Source organism: Xenopus laevis, chromosome 3L (genome assembly GCF_017654675.1).
Source record: "Xenopus laevis strain J_2021 chromosome 3L, Xenopus_laevis_v10.1, whole genome shotgun sequence".
NCBI lineage: Eukaryota > Metazoa > Chordata > Amphibia > Anura > Pipidae > Xenopus > Xenopus laevis.
The window spans coordinates 26,524,056-26,550,197 of NC_054375.1; the positions used below are offsets into that span (position 1 = coordinate 26,524,056).

At 41.4% G+C, this 26,142-nt stretch overlaps 1 protein-coding gene across 2 annotated transcripts in view; it reads right to left on the reverse strand.

Annotated features, from left to right (window-relative positions):
• Window positions 1–21,438, reverse strand: part of sgcd.L (sarcoglycan delta L homeolog) — a 339,284-nt gene extending 317,846 nt beyond the window's left edge. For both annotated transcript variants that reach the window (XM_041586050.1, XM_041586049.1), the window contains exon 1: window positions 21,347–21,438. The gene's annotated coding sequence lies outside the window, so the exon portion shown is untranslated. The remainder of the gene's footprint in view (window positions 1–21,346) is intronic.
• Between the last annotated feature and the right edge of the window lie 4,704 nt (window positions 21,439–26,142).

The window sequence follows — 26,142 nt, forward strand, 5'->3', positions numbered from 1 at the left end:
TAATACTTATATACCTTTGTCCAACCGGCTCCTTCTCTGGCATCAAAAAATGGGGTAATGTAAACCAATGGCCAGAGGAGGAAGCTGTAATAGTGGGGGAAAATGCTGTACTGTCGGTAAAAAGATGCAAAATGTATCTGAAATTGTACATTGCACAATGAGCCCCATAGTTCTATTTATTTATAATAATCATGGGCCCAATTCCAGCTCTGATTTAAAGTGTATTCGCAAATAAAAAGAGGTAAGTAAGGAAACGGTACCTTACGAACTTGTCCTACTAGGTGTCATTGGGATTTGACTCCAAATCTTTTGTGTGCAAGCATTCTCTAAGGTCAGGCCAAGCTCTTTTGACCCAATGGAACACAAAGGATCATTCTCTAACTCCACTTACTCTACTATGTGATTTATTTAAGAGAATGTCAACAAACAAACTGCGATGGGAAGATGGAAGTTCTGACTGCATTCTTTTACCGATGTGCATTGCCACCAGAGACAGGCACATCATCAACTTGACTAACGGGACGTTTGAGTCTAACGATGTTGTCTCTAGGGACCCCGATTAGTCCTTCTTCATGGCCCTATTAGCTCAGGGGACAACATGTCATCTGAAGGACTGGTAGATGAGGAAGCTTTATGAATACAGTGCCAACTCTGTAAATATATACACAGGTATGGGACCTGTTATCCAGAATGCTCGGGACCAGGAGTTTTCTGGATGATGGATCTTTCCGTAATTTGGATCTTCATACCTTAAGCCTACTAGAAAATCATGTAAATATTAAATAAACCCAATAGGCTGGTTTTGTTTCCAAGAAGTATTAATTATATCTTATAATACGGTACTGTTTTATCATTGCAGAGAAAAAAGTAATCATTTTTAAAAATGGAGTCTATGGGAGACAGCCTTTCCATAATTCGGTGCTTTCTGGGCAATTGGCTTCCGGATAATGGATCCCATACCTGTAATACTCCAAACAGACTATTTCCTACAGGAGCCAGCATGTCTATAGACAGCCTTAGCACCTATCATGAACGTGACAGCTTTGGCCTAGAGCGCAGTTTGACAGCTTCTATTCAGATATATAAAAATGTAGATTCAAGAAGCTAGTGCCATATGCTCACAATATGTTTCTTCCGTTTCTATATTATGTATATTTCATTTAATTATAGCTCTATGGGGTCATTAAACAGATAAATCCCCCTTCATATATAAATTCAATATAAAATGGAGAAAACTGTCTCTCTGTCTTAAGAGAACGCCACAACTTGAAAAAATATTATATTATATCCAGACAAATAAGTGAGGCACTGAGGCAGTGTATGATAAGAGATAAAGGATGCCGTGAATCAAGCAGACTATTGTAAGAAGAATAACAAGCCATCTATCAATTATTTCATAGAACTTCCTTTTGTTATTGAATCACAGATCAGTTACATTTTCATGTTTACAACATTGTTCTTTGCCATGAGAATATGAACTCCAGCTCAGCCAGCCCGAGTTGCATCAATGAAACATGCTTCTTGTACTTCTATATATTTCCTTTCATTTCCATTGCATCCATTGTGCCATTGCATCCATTGTGCCTCTCCAGTTGAATCTTGCTCTGTGGAACCCTGGAGCTAAAGTTGGTGGTAATTTTAGGGCCCAAACACTGGTTTGTGTCAATAAGCTAAACAGATTTGCACCAAAAGAATTGCAAGCTAGTGTTGTTCTTAATGTTGTAATCAGCGCAATTTCCAATTTAAGCTGCAACTTGCACCCAATTTGCAAATACGGCACATTAATTTTGAGGCAACTCTCCCCATGGCTGCCATTACTCAGGAATTCTGGGGAAATACAACACTGCAGTATGGGTAAAATGCACGAGGAGACATTTACATCCCCGGGCACAAGAGCAACTTGGTTATTTCATAAACAATACAGAATTTTTAATTGATTCTATTTAGAAAGTGTCTAATTTTAGCGAGATGAAGCTTAGATTACATTTTCATTTTCGTGATAGTTCCCCTTTAAGAAACCATCACTATTGATGCTGGACTTCCCCTCCCATTGTGCTTTAACTCCCATCATGCTTTATAACATTCTGGAGAATGCTGGAGGTTATAGTAAAACGTGTGTGCCCAACCTTCTTTACCCATGAGCTACATTCAAAATTACAAGAATTGGGGAGCAATTCAAAACAGAGCACCTGCTTTGAGGCCACTTGAAGCAACATCAAATAGGTTGGTGAGCAACATGTTACTTGCAAGCGACTGTTGGGGATTACTGATTTTTATGTTCTCTATAAATGGTTTTCCCATAGCTCATAACTGCATATGGTGGGGATAAACTGCAGAGACGTCAACTGAATAATGTTGATAATGATCCAGTCCATTCTGTGTATGCAGAGGTGCCAACCCAGGTTAGAAGTGACACAGGTACTCAACACAATACAAATAAAAGGAGAATAATAATTCTTGCTGCTGCCAATAATTGTGTTTCATTCATTAGAATTTGCATGACAACCACCCAAGCTGGTAGGTGGCTACCAAAATATCCTTTCCTGAACTTTAAAAGCCAGTTGAGGCAGTAACTCCGCAGCCGTAGCCAGAAGCCACAGGGAAAATTATAACACTGTCGCTGTGCCCAGGGGATGTGGGGATGTGTTTGTAGGAATCAATATCTCACATATGATCTGGCAGATAATTCCTTGTGCCGCTTGCCAACTCTGATATAAAAATATACAGCAAAGCCATTAGCACTTTATTTAGATAGGCGTCAGAGATTTCTACCATGCAGCATCAGCTGAAGATGAAACACCAGTGGCTTAAAGATAACTTAATAAAAGAGATAGCATGACAGGTTATCACTCACTGGAAAGGAACAAAATATTCCCTGAGACCAGCGGACAATAAAATTAAATCCCTTTTTAAAAAGGCAGCGATTGTGTTGTTACTTGTATTAAATAAAAATCCTTGATGTCTACAGCGATTAATCTCACATAGAAAGGACAGTCATTTTAAAAGGAGTTTGCTCTTTTAGACTCCGTCCACCCCAACAAATGCTGTGGTTTTAAAGGGAAATTTAAAGGAGAACTAAACACAATCAGCCCACATAACCATCTCACCAATACATTGTTGGCCTTGCTCCCCCCCCCCAAGTACCAGTCTTCATAATACAGAGCGGCAGAACTGGAATCTGATATGTTCATCCACTTCACTTCTGCTCCCTGACACCACCGAACAGGATCATGTGCATTAGAACCAGATGCCTCTTTTCAGCGATCAGTGCCAGGGAAGTGGACAAAGGTGGAGACTGCCAATGGAGCTATACATCTTTGCCTTTGGAAGCCTGGTATGGGGGAGCAGGGCCATTTGGAGTTTTCTGTAATTTGGTGGCTCTCAGCAGAGACACCTGCAAGGGTGATTCCTGGAGATAGGGTGGCCATCTTTACTCATGGGACCCATGTTAGAAGGGACTGTCCCCCTGTGGTACCCCAATTCTTAACCCACCAGTCACCTGGGCTTCCTGGGCTGTGGGCCATTCCACCATTCCAAGAAGTAGAATAAATTCCCAATTTAAAAAAAAATACCCTGTGCACATCGATGAACCTGGCCAGCCCTGGCCATACCCATGATGCCCAGAACTGGTCCATGATCTGTCCAAACCCTGTCCTATCCAAACCCCATCCACTCTCCAAAATTCCTCCCATTTGCAACCCACAAATTACATTTTCATATCTCTTGAGGCCCAGCTGTGGCATGGGGTCTTTGACTATAGTAGGAGGAAGTTGCTGTGAGCCTTATACCAACATCAGCAATAAATTGGTGGGTGTCAGCCCTGCGTGCCTAATCTCTATGCTGGCCTCCTTTCATTGTCTGTCCTATCTCCATCATCGTTGGCCCTCGCTATTAATAATGTTGGCGTCATGTTTCATTTCTACCAGGAAGGCTATAATAAAATACCTGCCATATTGCATAATTCAATACTAATTATGTAATTACACAATGGCTTTAACCCTGCAAATATGTCCTATCACTGCATTTACAGTATATGTAAAGATTGAGTCACTGGGGAATCAAATCAAGTGACTTTAAAAACACCCACATGTTCTGGGCCATGCTATGCTATAAGTTATACATAGATTGACAGTATATGGAAGATGCCTCTGCCATACAGAACAGCCCCTAGTGATTAGTTGCCCTGTGAATCGGGCTGTGTCAAATAAGTGGGCAAAATTGTCACAATTGTCATAATTTAACTGGGAAATGATTATTACTGTTATGTAAGTCACAAAGGGGGATACCTAGAAAGTCAGGATATTTGTATATCCATTGCATTGTACTATTTAATACACGATTCAGTTGGCCTCTGAAACATACAGTTCTGTTAGTTTTAAAGGAGAACTAAAGCGTAATAAAAAATTAGGTGCTGCACATTATGTTCTGTACAGCCCAATGCGACCACAGAAGTGAAAACCTGTGCCCTACAGATGCCCCAAATAGCTGCCTACCTTCTTTTCTACTGATTCACAGCACATGCTCTGGGCTGCTGTAACTTCCCATACCATAAAATAAACAATCTTCACCAAAAGTTTTAAAAGGACATGTAAACCTTTGAAACCAATATATGTATGTATAATGTATAAAGCACTGTATAATCTTACTATATATATAAAAGTTCACACAGGGAGGACAAGTAGGATAATAAATACAATGAATACACAGAGCTTAAGTGCCATATGGTAAGAGAGACAGTAGGAACGAAGTCTAAGGGGTAGATCTATCAAAGAGTGAAATTAGAGATCTCCACAGTCCGCAGAGTGAAATACCGCATCTCTCCATTCATTTCTATGGGGTTTTTAAAGGCGTATTTATCAAAGGGTGATAGATAAAGTTCACCATATAATAAATAAATTGTACTTGAGGTTGGAAAGGTTCCCTCTTAGGAGAGAAAAGGATAATACTAGTAGCAGAGTTTAAGATTGATTGCAGGGGAGAGAGGAGGGAGTCATGGAGACCAGTTAGTAAGAGATTGCAATTGTCTAACTGGGATAGGATAAGAGCACAGATTTGTGTTTTGGCTGTTATTTGTGAAAGAAAGGTGTGTAACTTTGTGATATTGTGGAGTAAAAAGTGGCAGGTTTTGGCAGTAGTATCAAAGATGACTCCCAGGCAGTGTACTGAATTAACAGGGTTAATGGTCATGCCATTGATAGTAATGTTGAAAAGAAGAGATGGGCTAGGTGTATGTGGGAAGACCATAAGCTCAGTTTTGGCCAAGATCAGCTTGAGGTGGCTTTGGTTCATCCAGGAGCAGACGGCTAGTAGGCAGTTTGCGATCTGGGTCTGAATGTCAGTGGTTAGTGAAGTAAATGATATATCTGGAGGTCTTCAGTATACAGGTGATATTTAAGGCCAAACGAAGATATAAGGTATAAGGAAAGAGTGTACAAGGAGAACAGTAGAGGACCAAGTACAGAACCCTGAGGCACCCCCACATTAAGCTGAACCAGAGGAGAGGATTTGTTAGCAAGAGTAACAGAGAAAGAGATATCCGAAAGTTAGGAAGAGAACCAGGATACAACTTGATCTCAGATACCAAGGGGGGTGATTCACTAAGCAGCGAAATTACACCAGAGTTAGTCACTTCGAACTTTAGTGAATTTGGGCCCAAGTGAATGGTCAATCTGCAATAGAACAGAATTATCAACAGTATGAAAAGCAGAAGATAAGTTCAGGAGAATGAGATGTCCTTTGGCTTTGGCAGTCTTGTTTGGTTGCAGACTGATCCTGTATATCAGTGAATATGCCTGAACCTGCCAAATCCGCTCCAGCCCGAAAGAAAGGCTTAAAGAAAGCCATGACTAAACCGCAGAAGAACCATGGGAAGAAGCACAGAAATAGCAGGAAGGACAGTTATTCCATCTGCATATACATGTAAGTTCTGAAGCAGGACCCTGATACCGGCATCTCTTCCAAGGCCATGAGCCTCTCGCCTGACTCACTACAACAAGTGCTCCATCATCATCTCCTGTGGTCCCCCTGCTGCTGCATGGGGAGCTGGCCAAGCACGTTACGTCCGAAGGGACAAGGGCTTTGACTAAATATACTAGTGGCTAGTAATCCCCATTCCCTATGTGTATATGTATATATATATATATATATATATATATATATATATAATGTATAATTAGTACAAAAGACAAACATAGAATAGAAAATATAGCAGCTATGTATTAAATGTACAATTGACATTTGCTGATTTTTTATTCCATAAAGCCTCTCTCACACACACACACTCTCTCTCGCTTCTATTTCAACTTTATAGAAAAAGAAAATCCATTATTGTGCTACATTTCTTTTTATTATTTTGTGCCAGCCCTTGAATTTAATGCAAAAAGCTTTTAAATCAGATTTCTTACATATGACATTGATTGGTAGCCTGGAAGGATTATGTCATTACCGAATGAAAGGTTTTGTCGTTATTTGCTAGCAAGAAAAAAGAAAGCGAGATAGAGGAAAACGGATATATATGTGATATTTGGAGATGCGACTGTGCGCTTCCTGCTACGGCAATATCTCAAGTGCACCGACTGTAATGATACAGCTATTATAATAAAGTATCTGATAGGGCCACTATACTCTACACCACCGTTTCCAACACAATTTTGTTTGGTAGAGGGAATACCTATGCAGCCATGGAGCTATGCAGAAATATACTATTTCTTTTGGGGTCCCATACAAAAGGGACATTTGGGGCCCCCCTTGTGAAATAATGAACAATATCGGTTTTCAGCTGGTACAGCAGCCAGGGGCCCCACAGTAGAGATGTAAAATCAGAAATTGCAAGTTGCAAAAGAGATGTGGCAAGGTGGGCAGGATTTTAGCATAATTGGAGATTGGCCAATTATTTGCCCTTTTCTTCTCACTCCAGCTTTCAAATTGGGGTCACTGACCCCATGTAAAAAAACAACTGCCCTGTATGCACTGTATTAACAAGTGTATTGTTAATACTTTTATACTCAGCTTTCTATTCAAGCCCTCTCCTAATCATATTACAGTCTAGTAATCATATTACAGTATCAATGCATGGTTGCTAGGGTAATTTAAACCCTAGAAACCAAAATGCTAAATAATAAAATAAAAACACAAATAATAAAAAATGAAGACCAATTGCAAATTGTCTCTGAATATCACTATGTAAATCATACTACAAGTAAATTTAAAGGTGAACCACCCCTCTAAGAAATAGGGCATACAGGGCGATTTGGCCACTGTTCTTGCTCAGCAGAAAATAGTGGTGGTCAGCCCTTTGCAACTTTTACAGCTCCTAATGTTATTCAAAGAACAGCACCAATTAGGACCAGTCGGAAGAGTTGCTTTGTTCACCACTATCTTTCGGCCCTTCCAAACCGCAGTCACTGCTCTAGGATACTACACTGTGCATATCATTACTGCAAAATCCATATTAACTCAACATTTGCTACAAGCAAAGATGATGCTCTTTTCTATTATGATTGACAACAGTGATAAACCTATTTGATTCACTTTCCTCTGCTCTTATCTTTTATACAGGTAGGTGGTCTGTTATCCGGAAACCTGTAATCCAAAAAGCTCCAAATTACGGAAAGACCATCACCCTTAGGGGCAAATTCACTGAAGGACGAAGCGCCTAACGCTAGCGTTAATTCACCAGCGTAGCACATTTTCATTAATTCGCCGATTCACTAACGGACGCTGGCGTAAATTCGCTAGTGTTACTTCACACCATTACACCTGGCTAACGGACGTAACTATGCAAATTCACTGACGAGCACATTTTTCTGAACGCTACCTTTTACACCAGACTTCCTTCGCCACCTCAGACCAGGCGAAGTGCAATAGAGTAGATAGGGATTGCTTAAAAAAAAAACATTTTTCTAAGTCCCAAAAACGAGTTTTTTCTTTTTTTATGGGCGATAGGCTGATAAAGATTGAAAAAATTTTTGGGGCTACCCTCCCCCCCTTCATTTCCTAACTCATGGCACCTTAACTATACAGTGGGCACATGTGTAGGGCAAAATAAAAATTTTATTTGCTGTTTTGAAGGTTTCCCAGGCTTGTGTAGTGCTGCTACATATACCTCCATCGTAACTTCAATTTTGCGTCGTATGCAAATTAAGCATCGCTAGCGTAACTTCGCTTTGCTTGGCGAATTAACGATAGCGCAACTTCGCAAACTTCCGCTTCCCCTGATCGCAACTTCGGATTTTAGTGAATTTGCGTAGCTCTGGCGAAAATACGCCTGGCGAAGTGCGGCGAAGCGGACGCTGGCACAACTACGAATCTTAGTGAATTTGCCCCATGACTCTATTTTATCTAAGTAATCCAAATTTTTACAAAATAATTTATTTTTCTCTGTAATAATAAAACAGTAGCTTGTACTTGATCCCAACTAAGATATACTTAATCCTTATTGAAAGAAAAACCAGCCTATTGGGTTTATTTAATGTTTACATGATTTTCTAGTTATGAAAATCCAAATTAAAGAATGATCTGTTATCTGGAAAAAAACAGATTCCAAGCATTCTGGATAACAGGTCCCATACCTGTACCGGAATAAAGCACACGAATATTGGCTGAAATACACAATTGCTTGTAAACTGCAGAATTTGGCCCAATGCGATCAACTCTGCAATATCTTCTACTTGTACACCATAACCTGGTAGTGAAAACTTTCTAATAGAATATAACCAGGAATGTATTATTAGGTCTGACATATTGTTTTAATCACTGGCAAACCAATAGATTTTTTTCCTCTTGGGTAATTGAATTTATTTATATAAACGTATCAGCCTAATTGAATTATCATGGCTCCGCTTACATCACTAACAAGCACAAACCCTTACATACCGGCAAGCTGACTGACGTCTGGAAAGCGCGAACGCACAGCTACAGGAGTAATCAAGGGCAGTTACTGGGTATAGCCATTGCCATAGCAGATATGCTAATTTATTCAAATCGAATTGCAATTTTCCACTTAGATCATGAGTAAACAAGGTTTCTGTAAAGCTTTTACTGACATGGGGAACCTGAAGCACATGTTGTGGCTACATGGTCACTTATGGACACACTGAGCACAATTTCTGTTTGGTTGCCTGAAAATATTAAGTTGTGTGTGCCCTATATTTTGGGAGTTGAAGTTCATCAGATGTTGAACAAGAAGGCATTGACTGTAGGAACTGAAGGTTAAAGCAGATGGCACATGATAGAGTATTCAACACCAGCGTTTTTCATTCACGAATTGACAAATCCAATTGTGCAAATTGCAATATACAAATATATGTTTTCTAGACCAAAGTGCTCAAAAGTTTGTTTTTGGCCCAAAAAACATTTTTAATTATAGCCAGTGCAGGTGGCAAGGGCAGTTTGGGCTGCTGTATAAAACCGTTGGTGGAGATTATGCCCCATTTGCAATGTTATGTACAGTACAGGTATGGGATCCGTCATCTGGAAACCCGTTATCCAGAAAGCTCTGGAATGGCTGTCTCCCGTAGACTCCATTTCATCCAAATTAGTGATGCACCAAATCCTTTATTTGGGATTTGGCCGAACCGCCGAATCGTTTGTGAAAGATTCGGCCGAATACCGAACCGAATCCGAATCCTAATTTTCATATGCAAATTAGGGGTGGGAAGGGGGAAAATCTTTTACTTCATTGTTTTGTGACAAAAAGTCACACAATTTCCCTCCCCACCCTAATTTGCATATGCAAATTCTGATTCAGCTCGGCTGGGCAGAAGGATTCGGCCGAATCCTAGCCGAATCCCGAACCGAATCCTGGATTCGGTGAATCCCTAATGCAAATAATCTGAATTTTTAAAAATTATTTCCTTTTTCTCTGTAATAATAAAACCGTAGCTTGTACTTGATCCAAACGAAGATATAATTAATCCTTATTGGAAGCAATCATACCTTAAGTCTACTAAAAAATCATGTAAACATTAAATAAACCCAATAGGCTGGTTTTGCTTCCAATAAGGATTAATTATATCTTAGTTGGGATCAAGTACAAATCACAGTTTTATTATTACAGAGAAAAAGGAATTCATTTTTAAAAATTTAGGATTATTTAGATAAAATGGAGATAGCCTTCCTGAAAGTCCGGGGTTCCGGATAACAGATCCCATACTTTTACAGTACAGTCTGTTTATTGGAGACCTTATGATAAGGGTTAAGTGGCTTCTTTACATATACAAGACATTTGTCTCTTTCAGGTGGGGCAGGCACAACTGAGTTTGCCCAAAAATAATGGGAGGGGTATAAATGGGGTAGATTGAGGGTTTGGACTAAATCATCCGTTTCCAGTCAGGGATGTTAACCACTAGAGTAGAGGAGGGGACACAAAGTATCTTTGTGTAGAGAGTGGAAATAGCATTACTCTGCTGTACAGTCAACTGCATGTTATTAATTTTCTCTCCATTCTGTGCCCGGTTCTATATCTCAAACAGTAGGCATTTTTATTGGCATCATAGTTGGCTCTAATTAACTGCAGCGGGTTTTTGTTTGCTGTCATAACAGCTATCGTGAAAAGCGAAATCTGTTTTTAGCACCCTTAATACAGCTATTACAGTATATATGCAGAACTTCACACCAACATAAGCGGATCAGAGAAGCGTTGCTCCTACCAAATGTTGCTGGACTCCCATCCTTCGCCAGCATATATTTTTAAGGTTTTAAAGGAGACCTGAACCCTAAAAATTAATGTGGCTAAAAATGCCATTATTTATATACTGAACATATTACAATAGCCTAAAGTTTCAGCTTGTCAATAGCAGCAATGATTCAGGACTTCAAACTTGTCACAGGGGGTCACCATCTTGGAAAGTATAGGTGAAACTCACATGCTCAGTGGGCTCTGAGCAGCTGTTGAGAAGCCAAGCTTAGGGGTTTGTCGCAAATTATCGAGCAGAAAATGAGGTTGGCCTGTAATATAAGCTGATGCTACAGGGCTGATACTAGTTGCACTGGTTTCTGTGCTGCCATGTAGTAATTACCAGAATTAATTGCTAATCAGCCTTATATTGTGACATTTCTATTCTATGTGTACTGTATATTGTGAGCCAGTCTCTAAGCTTAGTAAGTGACAGCAGCACAGAGCACGTGCAGTGAATCAGCAGAAAATAAGATGGGAAGCTACTGGGGCATCTTTGGTGAAGCAGAACTTCCCTACTAAAGGGCTGTAGTTGCCTTGGGCTGGGACAGAAGCCCAAAACATAATTTACAACATTTCTAGCTACTTCTTTAGTTAAGCTTTAATTCTTCTTTTGAGGGGGCTGCCCAGCCTGTTCTATCCAGCTCTCCAAAATAGAGAATCTAATCATTCATTAGAAATATGAGATCACTCTCCAATACAACTAGCCACTGCACTAGTACTACAGTAGTAGTTGCTATCTAACGTAGTGAAATTACACATTTTTAAAAATGATTTCCTGTATTTGATCCCAACTAAAATATAATTAATCCTTATTGGAGGCAAAAAACTACCTTATGGTTTTATTTAATGTTTAAATTATATATTAGTAGATTTAAGGTATAGTGATCCAAATAACAGAAACATCCCTTATCCAGAAAACTCTAGGTCCCTGGACGACAGGTCCCATACCTGTAGTTTTATGGCTAAGGCAATAATTGTTCAAGACCAAACAGAGAAAGTCAAGTACAAACAGGCAGGATTCACATTGGATGTCCTCATATATCAACAGAGCTGCCAACCCTGCAGGACTTTATAATTTCATTAATTTGTGAAAATCATGGACAGAAGTACAAGAGCACTAAGGGGCAAAAGAGAGCACCACTCAGCAAATGTTGTGTTTCGTTAGATGATATCGGACATATCACAAACATAAGGATTATTCTCATTGGAGAGTTCTCCTGCATGTATAATTAAATCTGTAATAGATCACTTTTAGGGAGCAAAAAACAAAGGCAGAGGTTTGAGGCTTTGCAGTATATTTATGAAGTATTCTACATAGCACATGGCCAAATCCTAATTACAAATGCAAGAGAAATGTCCAATGAGAACCTGGCCTGCTCTTTGCACACTTACCGGTTGGGTAATCATTGCTGGAGGGATTAGCACATTGTTATTACCAGCACTAAGCACAATACATGCCCTTCTGACTATATGTAAAATGTAATATCGGGAAGGCAAGACTGCACGTTTCCCTATTTAAGATAACAGCAAATGGATATACAGTAGGTGTTGGTGGACTGGATTTGTTACTGGGTTTGCTTTTGCAAAATTCTGGATATCCACCTGTGGTAAACTGCAACATTACTGTTTAAGCCAGATGAAGGGCAGTCATCATATACTTACATTAAAAAGTTCTCACCTCCCAAAGATACACACACTCACACCACACTCGCTGCAGTAAAAATGTATTAAAGTGCAAGAAAGTAGAAAACCAGAACAAGTGACGGCACTCAATTAAATGGTTCGTGTTTCTCCGTGATTTTGTCGCATCCTCTAACTGCCTGAGACCTGTGCGTCTCCAAGGGGCGCAGTGCTGATAAGTCGAAAAGCTTTCAGCTTAAGTATCCAAGTGACAAGGAATCCCAAGTGGCCGTGATCAGGAGGAGGGCAGTTCTCTCCCTTCATATACAAAACATCAACTGGTGGTGACAAAACCTTTATACCACTTAGGGCATAATCCAGACAAGCAGAGTCGGGCAGTGCTTTGGTTTAACAAAGGCATGGGTATTTGCAACACCCTGAAAAGCCTTCTTAGAGTCTCCAAACTGCAAGGTCCATAAACAGCTAAGCACACAGAAAATGATGTATATATATATATATATATATCCGCACTCCTCCAATTAGCTCTTTAATCATCCGCCCGGGTGCTGCTCCTGGGATTGGAAATGTAAAAACAAGAAAATTGGTAGCGAACTCCAGGGACGTGTATATAATAGAATTCTTTTTATTATTTATGGCATAATAATCAACGTTTCGGCTCCCCTCTAGAGCCTTTCTCAAGATATATATCTTGAGAAAGGCTCTAGAGGGGAGCCAAAACGTCGATTATTATGCCATAAATAATAAAAAGAATTCTATCATATACAAGTCCCTGGAATGCGCTACCAATTTTCTTGTTTTTATATATATACTGTATATATATATACACTGTGGGTGGGGGTTCTGGAAAGTAGGTTGTGATATGGCAGGATCAGAAACCTATCTGGCCATAACCGGGTGTGATTGTGGTGGACCAGGGGTGTGACTCAATTGTCCCCCTTTTTATAAACTCGAATGTTGGGAGGTATGCACACAGCCTATAAAGCGTTAGAGAGAAATTGGACAGAAGCATCTTATGGCCACTAGGGGTGCTGTTGTTGAGCAGAGTACAGAGCATGTCAGAGCAGAGCCAAGAAATATTGACCCTCCAACTCATATTCACAACAGTAAGATATAGATAGTTCCAAATGTTACAGGTACTAGGTTGGTCATTAATAAGGGCTTATGGGAATGATATAGGCTAAACACTAGGGCCTAGACCCACGAGAGCCTCTTTATAGACCCCGGGAAGGCTTCACCTTGAGTATGCAGTACAGTTTTGGATAAGAAAATAGGATAAAAAGAGGATCACCATACCAGAGGCCACCCCTTTAGACTAGAGGAACAGAACTTTAATTTGAAGCAGTGTAGGGGGTTCTTCACAGTCAGGACAGTGAGGTTGTAGAATGCACTGCCGGGTGATGTTGTGATGGCTGATTCTGTTAATGCCTTTAAGAGGGATTTGGATGATTTCTTGGACAAGCATAATATCCAAGGCTATTGTGTTACTAAAATCTACAATTCATATAGATATTGGTATATATATAGTTTATGTCAGTGTGTGGAGGGGTCAGTATGAGTGTGTAGGTGTGTGCGCTGGGTTTCATTTGGAGGGGTTGAACTTGATGGACTTTGGTCTTTTTTCAACCAAACTTAACTATGTAACTATGTAAAACTACTATTTTTGGTCTCTAAATACACCATTGATAAGCAAGCAGTATGGTACCACAGCATAGTGAACACTGACAAGAGGAGTATCTTGCATCTGTAATCAAGTTTGGCTCAACCAACTCTGGATAGCAATGTTGGAGAGATTTATTTTAGGTTTAGGCCCCATTTCATGTAAAACATGAGAAAACACAAACTGCAAACATGGCACTTTTTTCAATAAAGACACGTAGTATCAATGAAAGGAACAGATGGTATTACTTCTTTAATTTCTTGGGCAAGAAATGAGTGTTTATGGTCTTCTGAAATCCCCCAGATAAAGTAGCATACAATACAATTCCCTTACAACCCACCGTGCAGTACAGAAACGTACAGAACTTAATTAAGGCAGTTTGGCCTAGAATATCAGCATCTGTATCTATATAACGTTCCAGAGGGAACAAGAACAACTGTCATTTCAGTAAGCATTTACTAAGCTTTTGCCAGTGTTTTCCTTTCTTAAAAATAGACACTTCCGGTCTGTCGCTGCATAGCTAGCTCCTGAGCCGAGCAATAGATGAAACAACACTACCTTTAAAGTGCATGCACTCTCAGATCGATGCCTAACAGCCAGATAACTCTAGGTCAATAGGGAGCTAATGATCCCAGCTCTTGTTTTGTCTTCCCATCTGATGGGCTGTTTGAAGTCATGGAGATTATTATTAATTAACCTCTCTGGTGCCTGAACCTTTGTAAGCATGGAGGATTTCTCTCTGAAGGCATCTGAATGTGTTAGTTAGTGTCCACCTGCAACTGTATATATGGTAGCTTCTTCTCCACTTTTTTGTGCCACATGGTATGTCTAAAAATGGCATGGCTATGGGGGTAAAATGCAATGAAAAGGTTCAGAGACAAACCCAACTGTACGTTCATCTAATATCTATCTGTAGAAATAAGTCAAAACAACTGGACTTGCTGTGTTTTTCTTGATGGTGTTTCACCAGTCATCCAACTGGCTTTCACAATTCACAATGAGAAAGACAGTTGGATGACTGGTGAAACATCTTTAAGAAAAACACAGCAAGTCCAGTTGATTTGACTTATTTCTACAGATATACCATGACCTGAATGAACGAGGATCTTCAGAAACACCTAATATCTAGTGTTGCTGGAATATACAAACCTGTCAACCATCCTGGATTTTTCAGGAGTCACCCGTATTAAATATGTGGCATGTTTGGGTTGTGATTGGGCTGAAAACCTCTGGAGGTAGTCAGGTCAGCACAAGGCTATTTTTTATTACAGAATGTTAAACTGATCTATATCCTTCTCCATTTATAGAGTAAGAGCTGCAATATTGCTTGCCTTCAATCTAACAGTATTATCTATTTATGACCAATAGGGGTGCTGTTGCTAGAGCAATCTATACATACATGATTAATGTATAACATGGTTATATGAATGCTAACATGGTTGTAAGAAATGTATATTTGCATATTAAGGGACACTTTATAAGGCTAAAAGTATGCAAGAGAACTAATTGTGGGTAACCATGACTGCCATTCACCTCAGTTTCATGCATCTTTATGAAATTGCAAATTGGCCAATTTTTCATAAGCCTTCACATTTCATATCTAGATTCATTATGTTTAGGGAAAAAAGCAATGCAATTAGGGGTACAACCAGAAGTTTGTGGGCCCCACATCAACTTTTTTTATCATATTTATTGAATTTTTCATTGGTTAAGGACCCCATTTGGACTGTACTCCTAAATCACCAGTATTCTGTTTTCTATATATATGTCTACAGTGACACCATGAAGCTGCCATAATACATATGCCCAAATAAATATATTGCTGTACAAGGCCTGTGTGTCACTATGTGCCCTCACTATATGGTGCAAAGCAACAGAAGTCAACAGACAGAGCTGAGGCCATGGGCAAGCTCCCTGTAAATGCCTGCAATGCCCTACTCATAAATAGGTTTAATTATTCATTTCTGTTCATAATAGATCCCCAATTTTATGGTTTTCATGGGATCAGAAAAAATTGTGTAAAATCCAGGAAAACGTAAAATGAGGGAAATGCATCGTATATAGGTGGGACCACAAAACAACAATATAAAATGAGGGAAAGCTTAAAATCAGGGGATGTAAAATTGAGTTTTCACCGTATATGATAATGTACAGTCTACATTACTATGAACATTTCTCTTCTTGCTTACATTTATACCGCCAGTTGAGTAGCTGTGGCTGTTATTCCTACATTCATAAATCAATAGCAACAGCACCACCTAGTGCCTTCATATCCCTGGAAATGAAGTATCTGGAACCATTGGGCTTTATATGAAGGCTAAAGCTGTCATGCTTTCCAAGCATACCTTCCACAGTCCTCTGGGATGGCTGCCTACATTGGGGTGTGCAAAAGTCCATTATGGCCTTCTATGAATAATTTACTCCTTAAATCCTGTTTAAGTTGGCCTTTAAATGAAGAGCCAGAGCTCAGGGCTGATCTCTGAAAGCCTTTTTGGCAGAAAAGAGGTTATCGCAATGATCTTATCACCAAATGGACGACATACTCCCAGGGAGAAATGAAGAAGGTGGATGAAAGCACAAGTAACCCCATGGACTCATTTATACAAGGTGACTCCTTTCACTGGAATGCCACTTTAACAGCAGTTAGGATCAGGAGAGATAAGGAGAATACTAGCTTGCTTTGATTTGGGCACAATACAGAGAGAATAGGAAACAGACAACACGTATCTCGCTCACGTAATAAGTCTTCTGACAACAACTCAAGGATCAATGAATAAAGGCTGCCATACTGCAAGTCATGTAAACAGGTATCCCAGAAGCTTATAGCTAAGAAATTAAATAATATTTGCCATGTAGACAAAATAATCTACCCTCCTTTTTTTGTTTTCCTCCCCCTGTGATCCTGCATCCTATCCTGAGGCAACTTCGGACGACTTCGGAAATCGAAGCGACGCGAGTGCATTAGCGCAGGGATTCTTCATTCAAGCAGGTGGAAGGAAGACGGAAGGCAGTTCGGGGAGATTGTCGCCCTGCAGACAATCTCGTGACTAAATCTCCCTGAATCTGCACGTCTGCCCCAACCCTTAAGTAATCATGTGTATTGTTTAAGCTCCCCTCCTTATCCCCCCACTCCATTCTCCCTACCCTCCTTCAGTTTCATTTCTAACTCACAGCAGAAGCAGCAATATTGGCTAATGGATTTATGGAAAAGAAATAAATTAAAGGGTACGTTAGAATATCAAAAAAATAATACAGGCAAATGGATCAGGTTCCAGCGTGGTAGTGGAAAAGGAAAAAGTATAGTAAGATTAAGATTGTTCTCCAACTGCAGCCAAGAAGCTGAAATTATTAGTCCAGCAAACAACACCCTCTACAGGTAAATAATGCATACATTGACATTTTTTTTGCCCATCAAGTTGAACCCTTCAAGGTTTTGAATCAATTTTTGGGGGTAACAGCTCAGTCTAATTTATTAGAGGGTTAAAATTCCTGAAATGGTTAATACTGCATAGTCTATGGGGTACATTTATGAGGAAAGCACACAGTGCATAGTGTCATTTTCATCTTTTTTACCCACAATGCAGCAGTTTTTCATACACCAACAAGGAGTCTGCCATGCACTAAAATGGACAAAAACTAGTGCCTGCTTTTTATTTATTTTATGAATTCATGCTTGGTAGTTGGTATGTATTGCCATGACATTAATTAGAGCATTAGTGTCAGTTGAAACCAGTGTTGGTCTGACCCACCAGGAAAATTCCTGCTGCCACTTAAGGTGGCCCTTGCAATGCTGCCTCCCTTTGCCAGCACTTAACTTTTCTTCACCAGAGGGGTTTTGGGGTGGAAGGCACATCACTAGTGGGGAGAGTGCAATTGCACATTCTTGCACTAGAAGAGCTGAATTTCCAGTTTAAACACTGGAAATTCTGTTTTTAAAGTCCCCATGAGCAAATTTTTGCTGCCCCTTGTAACTGGTTCGACTGCTTTTCAACTCGCCTCATTGGCAAAGCGCCCCTTGTGCTGACTGCCCACTGCCTGTCATGGGATTGGAGCAGCATGCATCAAGAGGGGGGATCTGCAGTTGGGGGTTGCAGTATATGTCCAGAGGGGTATGATCTGCATTGGTCATAAGGGGACCATAAAGGTTGGGTTAAAAGTGGACCCACGGTGCGTATGATCCTTGGATGCAAGTGGTTGCACTACGGTCTAGTCATGTGTGGGTCGGGAAAAATAGACCCGCACCCAAACCCTACCTGACCCAACATGGCCGCTCTATTTATAGATATGCCCATCACTGACATCAGGAAAGGGTGCGGCGCAAGCACCTATAAATAATGGCTGCTGGGTGCAGGTTTAAGGCTGACCTGCACAATGCTACCGTGGTCCTTTAACGGCCATGCGCCCAACTGATACTGGGTGCTTTGGCATGAAGAAGTAGGGCATCCCAACAGATGAAGCTCAAGGACACAACTAATAATTTTCCGGCAGCTCCAATGCAAGCGGCTGCTAAAAGAAGTAACCAATGTGTGACAAGTTGGAAAGGGATTCCATAGGCTGTCCAGACCATGAAGGCAACATAGAACAAAATCAGGCCTGGATTCCTAGCAAGGCCAAAAATGCCCGGGCCATGGGGCCGCAAAGGTTTATGGGTGGCATGCCACCCACTTGCCATATTGATAGAATCACACCAGGACTGCACCAGCTTTAAAAATTCCTGTATCTCCAGTGCGGCTCCTGTTTTCTTTTTAGGAAAAGGGCTATGGGATGCATGCACGGGTTGATTAATGAAAGATGTGGGCACTAAGCCTAGTGCGTGTGCACATGCATGAGGAACGAGATCACAGTCTGGCCTAGGGGCACACTGATTAGAAATCTGGTGCTGTACAGAATGGAGCTTACTTTTAGCATGCCAGCCTTACTAAGCTAGTACCTCTGTTCATATTGGATAGTGTCTTAGTTATGGGCAATAGTGTACAATATTTCTCTTAGCACAAGCAGCTTCCCAATATACATTTTTTAAAGGTTCTCAATGGTTTTCAAGTTGTTTGTAAATGTTATTGCTGCTGAAAGCACCTGTCTGGCTATTTATTATTCCCCGCACTGCTGCTACTGACTCCTGAAGCCAGCTGATGTACAAACCCAGAAGAGAACTGTCTGCCGCCACACTTCAAGTTTTCCAAAAATGTATTTCTTTTGTGTGGTTTTTCTAGCAAGGTCTCGAATGCCCTCCAGTTTGCTGGCAGTCAGTAATAACCAGGGAATATGTTTGTTTACCTGCTGCTGGCACGGGGGAGGTCCCGTTATTCTTCATTTTACAGATTCACTCCTTGTTCCAAATCATGTACCTTTTTAAGTGTACAAGTGAAGTGAAAGTGTTTACACTCAGCTCCCTGAATGCCCAATTACAAATTCTCAGCCAACGCTGCACTCCATAGGAAATCTCACCAGTGATTTCTGCCGCCTGACGGACCCAGGGATGAATGCTTTCTCGTAAGCTCAATTTATGAATATGAAGAGTCGACCAAGGTTCTCTGGTACAGTGATGAACGCGTCCTTGCGTGGACAGGACACCGAGCGTGCAGCACATACAGTGAGTGAGAGAATGTATTGAGGCACAATGGAGCTCACAGATAAATGGAAACAACCCAGGAGAATACAGAGAGGTGGTGTTGATGTCACAATAGGAGAGCAGGCAAAATGATTCCTTAAACATCACACAGACCGGTCATTGAATTCTAAATATCAGTTGAAATTAGATGCAACTCATCTAAATGTTCCAGGTTCTTAATGTTTTTTTGTGGATCCTGCCCCACACAAGGAAAACGGATGCAACACCGGGATAGTAAGACAAGTGTGCGTCAAGATAAGAGCAGTAACTTTTGGATAGTGGCAAGAGGGTGTCAGGAGAATGGGCTGCAGCTGCTGCATAGGGGGTATAGCAGGGTATAGTAAAACTTTTTATCAGTGCTGTCCAACTTGCAGCATTCTCGGGTTGTTGAACTACAGCTCCCACCATTCTCTGATAACGAGAGACTATCAGGAGGAAATATTTGTAGTTGTGTTTACAATGCACAGGTCCTGAACCCCACCACAGCAATAGACTTAATAGCATACACTTTATAACCTACAGACCTAAGTCTGCCTTTCCTACATTCATAGAAGAGTATACCGACTGCACAATGTATATCTATTCATAATAACACATTCCGCCAATTGGCCCTAATCAGACCCAGAGACAAGATACAGATACTGTTGCATCAAACATTACTATTCTGTTTAACTCTTTTCCACCTCTAGATACTATAGCACTCCCCATATAATGTTCATTTATCCGTAACAAGACCTCAGTACCACTGTTACAGATAAGACCCTTTCTCTACCCAACCCCGAGTTACAAGTAGGATCCACCAACCCCACGAGGCACTGGGCAATGTGGCCAAATTCCAGTTTCTAAATCACTTTGGTCTGGATACAACTCCATAAAGGCAAAACCAGCAGAAAATATTGGTTTCCAATTAAAAATCATTATTACTCAGACGCTCACACACATATACAGATACTTGATTAATTATAGATCTCCGCTTACAGGCTACAGTTTCCTATTCCAGTATATTTCCCACAGACTGGTCCCTACAATCAGCTGGAAATCCCCCTCAATGTGATTACAAACACTGACCTCTGATAACAAGATTAGGAATTCATTTAAGCAGGAGCAGCACAGGATTTATCTAGCAATCACAGAAGTCTCAGCCTCCCCCCCTTTGAAAAATAGTAGCCTGGCATTTTACAGAGCCCACATTTAAATCTCATGTTCCCCACTTGCAGGTGCAGCAGCCGGCCCTTGATAAGTGTATGTGTTCAGAACCGGCAGTGCTCTCAAATGCTGTACAAACTAGTGATACAATAATAGGAGTGCAGACAGCAAGTATACACACGGGTATAGATGCCACCGACACTTAAGAGCTTACAATCTAAACAAGCAGATATCCATGCAGAAACGGGCAAAATGCAGACTAGAGAGTTTAATGGCCGGTGCCCATCTGATACCCACTTACTTATTGTTAGAAGCTCCTGGCAGAGTACAGAGGACAGTTCCAGTTTGAGAGCTCTGCTTCCCGGTTCAAAAGAAGGCTTTCCTGTAACATCCGCAGTTTGCCAGCTGCAACTGCCAACACACGGGCAGTCACACGCACTAACTGCCCACTTACGGATGCTAGCCCTAGTCAGAGCTCCAGTTGCAGATTGTGTGGTACCCAGCAGTGTCTCTTAGTAACACCCCCGCCCCCCCCCCATCATTCCCTTCCTCCTCCTCCTCCTTCCCCAGTGATGCCCCTCTAGAGAGAGGAGAAGGGTAAAACGAAGCTACTTACCTCTTACTGTCTTCTACTCCAGAAGAGGCGGCTGACGGCTCTAGGAAAGTCCATTGATGAACCCGGTGAGCAGGACGGCCTCTAATCGGCAGTCAGCGCTCCCACTGCCTACTGCCAGCTACCAACTGCCCTCCCAGCTCTCCGCTTCCCTCCCACATCCTCCCTCCGCTGCATGGGCTGGGTGGGGGCGTCTGCTCAGTACAGCACTGATGCCATGGCACTGGGGGTGCAGAGAAGAGATTAACGGGGTGCGAGGGAGATAAAAGTGGAATTGCAGCAATCTTACCAATCAATCTGCAGCAATGACAGTTGCTAGGGCCGGAGGAGGGGAGTTGCTGGGGTAGGGACATAAATGGGTCCCCCTTGCAAGTTTTCATTATTAGTTAATTTTATATGAAAGGTGCTGGTTAGGGGGTAACTACAGAGGAAGCAAACCTTGCTGCTTCAGGGGGGCCCAGGAGGTATAGGGGCCCCATGAGGCCCTAATTCATATACAATTTCAATAATATTGTTCAACCTCTAAACATTTTGGGGTCCTGAAAAATAACTTGCTGTGGGGCCCAATAATATCTAGTTATGCCACTGGGGGGTACATGGGATGGGTAAGTGGCAGTGACATAATCCTCTATTTAAATATACTAGTCTGAAAAATGAGCATTCTAGGGGAATTAGATCACCTATGGAGCATCAGTTAGGGGTCATGTACTATAATCCTTTTAGGAAAACACATCAGGCTAATGGCACATGTGGGATTTGTCTCCCTGTTACCGCAAGGGCGATCCCGACCCCTCTGCCCAGGTCTGGACTGCCATTTCAGATACACAGAGGCCCAATCAGCCCACAGAGAGGCCCAAACAGCCCCCACCAGCCCACTAAATACTGACTTTCTATGGCAACTTATAGCAGCCCCTCTGGCATTTGCCAGAACCCACAGATTGCCAGTCCGGGCCTGCCACTGCCGCCCGAAACAGGGTCCTGTCACTAGTGCAGAGAGAGCAATTGCACTAGAAGAATTTCCAGTTTGAAAAACAGAAGTTCCACTCTTGAGACACACGCTCAGATTCGGGGAGATTAGTCGCGACAAATTTCCTCTTCTTCAGGGTGACTAATCTCCCTGAACTGCCTCCCGCCGGCTAGAATGTAGAATGTAGAAACGCCGGCAGGATGGCACTCGGATCGGTTGCCTAACGAGGAAACTTTGGGCGGAAAGCAACACCCTCCAAGTACCACCATTTAGATTCTAGCCTGCGGGAGGCAGTTTGTGGAGATTAATCTCCCCGAAGAAGAGGCAATTTATCACCGGGCGACTAAATCATCCTGAATCTGAGCGTGTGTGCCTGCCCTTAAAGTTACCAAGAGCAGCGTTTCATTTTCCAAAAGTCGTCCGAAGTTGCCTTGTGAGGAAACTTCAGGCAACTTTGGAAAAACAGATATGATTAAACAAAACAGGATATGTGTGAATGTTTAGTGTAGTGTAGTTAGGGCCAGCTCAACAAAATATGGTGCCTAAGGGGAATGTCTTGAGACTGCAAAAAATGTAAATGTCCCACCCCCCCATGGGTGATCCTGAGGTTGCATCCTTAGAACATTAGTGTCGGACTGGGTCAAGGGGTTGCCACATTGCTATTGCGGAGAGCACTATTGCACTCTCAGTACTGGCAGAGCAGAATTTCTGTTTTAAAAAAATGGAAATTCAGCTCTAAAAATTACCAGAGGAGACTTTTTTTGCCGCCCTTGGTAACTGGCCACTCACTGCCGCCTGAAACAAGGTTCTCATGGCAGGAGCAGCCCTTGGCACAACTGTTAATTACCCATAATGACCCAGATATGCTAGTAAGATCACTGCTAGAGATGATTGTATTAACCCTACACATGCCAGGAAGACCACTAAAGAAAACTGGAAATTACATTGCATTAACCCCAGGCATGCCATTAACAGTACTGCACAAAATGAATAACTACTCCATTGACCCGACATATGCCAGTATGATCACTGCACAAATTTGATTAGAAACATTGCCTCCTCTACACTCCCACGAGCAGGGTGCCACAATTTTTTCTCCTCTCCTGAACAAGAAAAGGGACACCGCCTGTCCCAAAGGCTAATGGGATATTCTGAGGGCTAGGTTACTAATAACTGGGGCCAGTAAAGTAATATTTTATTCCTGGCTACACCACCAAGGACAGTCACGGATAGATGCATAAAAGCTGCTGCAAGACCAGGACTTCTTGAAATGGTAACATTTCCTACTGTCATCCCTCTATATATTCTGCAATATTCACATGAAAGCTGTTACAGGGTCTCATGGAAAAAAAGAGTACTATTTTGCAACATTTAAGGCTGAACAAGGATCCTCTGCAATTTCCCAAATTTACAGCAGCCTTAAAATAGTCCGGCCACCCAGCTAAGTGCTGGCAAACTGCTGCTTACACACGTCCTGCTGCTACTCCCCCTCCTCATGCTCTACTATCAGCCAGGCTGTACTCACCAACGCCATGGACATAGGGGGAGATGATGTTGTGTCTGGAATTTATATCTTAAATATATATCTCCCTTTCCTGGGGATATGAGTTTAAAACATATTGCTAAAGGGCCACTCTACCTTCATATTTTTTATTCCCTTGGCATTTGTAGGAAAATGTATAAATATTTTACTTTTTGTTTGTTCACCTTAGCCTCTTTGAAGGTGTTAATGACCGAATTGCAGTTTCAGCCTTGATTAAGATGTTTCAGAATGGCTGACCAAAGTTACCTTACCTCTTACCTTTGATATCATAGTGGTCTTAATAAAGGAATGTCTATATCCTTATATAACACTTCTACAGTACATAAAGCAGTACAGTGCTGTACAGTTTTGCAGTGGGTTGGGGGGTGGCACCATGAGAGGTGTGGGTACTATAACACATTTTGGTTACCTGCTAGGAGGTCATCAGAGTAGCACATTGGAGGGTTGAACTCAGGTGCATCAGAATGGGGGACTGACAATAGCTACATTACTGCATAAAGGTGGCTTATATGCCAGTATGGCAACACTATGGCCTGCGAAAGCTAAGCAATACCCACAGGCAGCATTCAAACTAGATTGGGGTATTTTCAGGCACCAATGATTTGAAATGGCCAGGCACAAAATGTTCCTTATGCTCAAACACAGTTGGACTAGGGTGCCAGGGGTTCACCAGAAAACTTTAGGCCCACCCTTCTTCTCTTTACTCACCTTCTTTATTCTCATACCATTGTGTCTTTCTATACTCTCATCTGTCCTTTTCCCCATTTCTCCTCGTTGTTCTTCTACAAGAACAAAGCACCAAATGTTCCTGATGCTCAAACACTGTTTTGACTGGGGTTCCAGGGATTCACCAGAAAACCTCAGACCCACTCTTCCTCTCTTTACGCACCTTCATTATTCTCATACCATCTTCTCTTTCTATACTTTAATCTGTCCTTCTCTCCATTTCTCCTCTTTGTTCTACTACAAGAACAAAGCACCAAAGGTGCTCAAACACTGTTGAAATGGGGTGCCAGGGGTTCACAAGAAAACCTTAAGCCCACTCTTCCTCTCTTTACTCACCTTCTTTATTCTCATATCCCAGAATTGAGGAATAGGCATGGTATAGGCTTATAAGTTCAGCCAGGCAGGCCTAACCACACCCACATTGAGTTAGAAACACTAACTCTAAAAAGCAGGAGTCATTGTTATCTGAACACAGCAGTGACTCCTGCCTGTCAGAGCTAAACATTTCCCCAGAGAGCAAGACAAACAGCTGTCACCTTATACATTGCCTTATAGTACCTTCCTTGTAGCCTGATTCTGACTTATATAACGTATCAATACACAGCAACCTTTTATTACCAAAGATAGCATTGCCATGAACTATACCTCCAGTTTACCATGCTTATTATTGTTCATTTGGCAATCTGTCACTTATGTGTTTTACCGGCTGCAACCAATATTACGAAGTTTTGGAGCAGGAACCAAACTCAAAAATTAGAATAGAATACATGCAGCAGTTATTGGGTGAAGTATGGTATGTAAGGAGAGCTAAGGCAGACAGAAAAATATATATATATAAAGTCATGCGGAGGAGACGCAGCATGTTCCCCTTAATTGTCTTCCACTTGTCGAATGCTCCTTTTAGTAACAGCTGATGCACTCAGAACTAAAAACACCCATCATTTAATAGCACCGCAGAGAGCTTAATACAAATAGTCCATTACTGCATGGCCAGGTTCAGCAATTTAAATGTTTCTACGTTTTTATTGTATTATCTGCATATAATGGCATGATTCTTTTATGGTTCCATCTGATGGAACTAGTTAGTGCAGAGCTGACTGCTCCCTGGCTACAGATCTGATGGGGTGTGCAAGTAGGCAAGAAGGCTTACTGTGATAGACTTGAACACCGAGTATAGCCATGCATAGTTACATAGTTACATAGTTAAATTGGGTTTAAAAAAGACAAAAAAAAAAAGTCCATCAAGTTCAACCCCTCCAAATGAAAACCCAGCATCCATACACACCCCTCTCTACCTTTAATTAAATTCTATACACCCATACCTATACTAACTATAGAGTTTAGTATCACAATAACCTTTGATATTATGTCTGTCCAAAAAATCATCCAAGCCATTCTTAAAGGCATTAACTGAATCAGTCATCACAACATCACCCGGCAGTGCATTCCACAACCTCACTGTCCTGACTGTGAAGAACCCCCTACGTTGCTTCAAATGAAAGTTCTTTTCTTCTAGTCTAAAGGGGTGGCCTCTGGTACGGTGATCCACTTTATGGGTAAAAA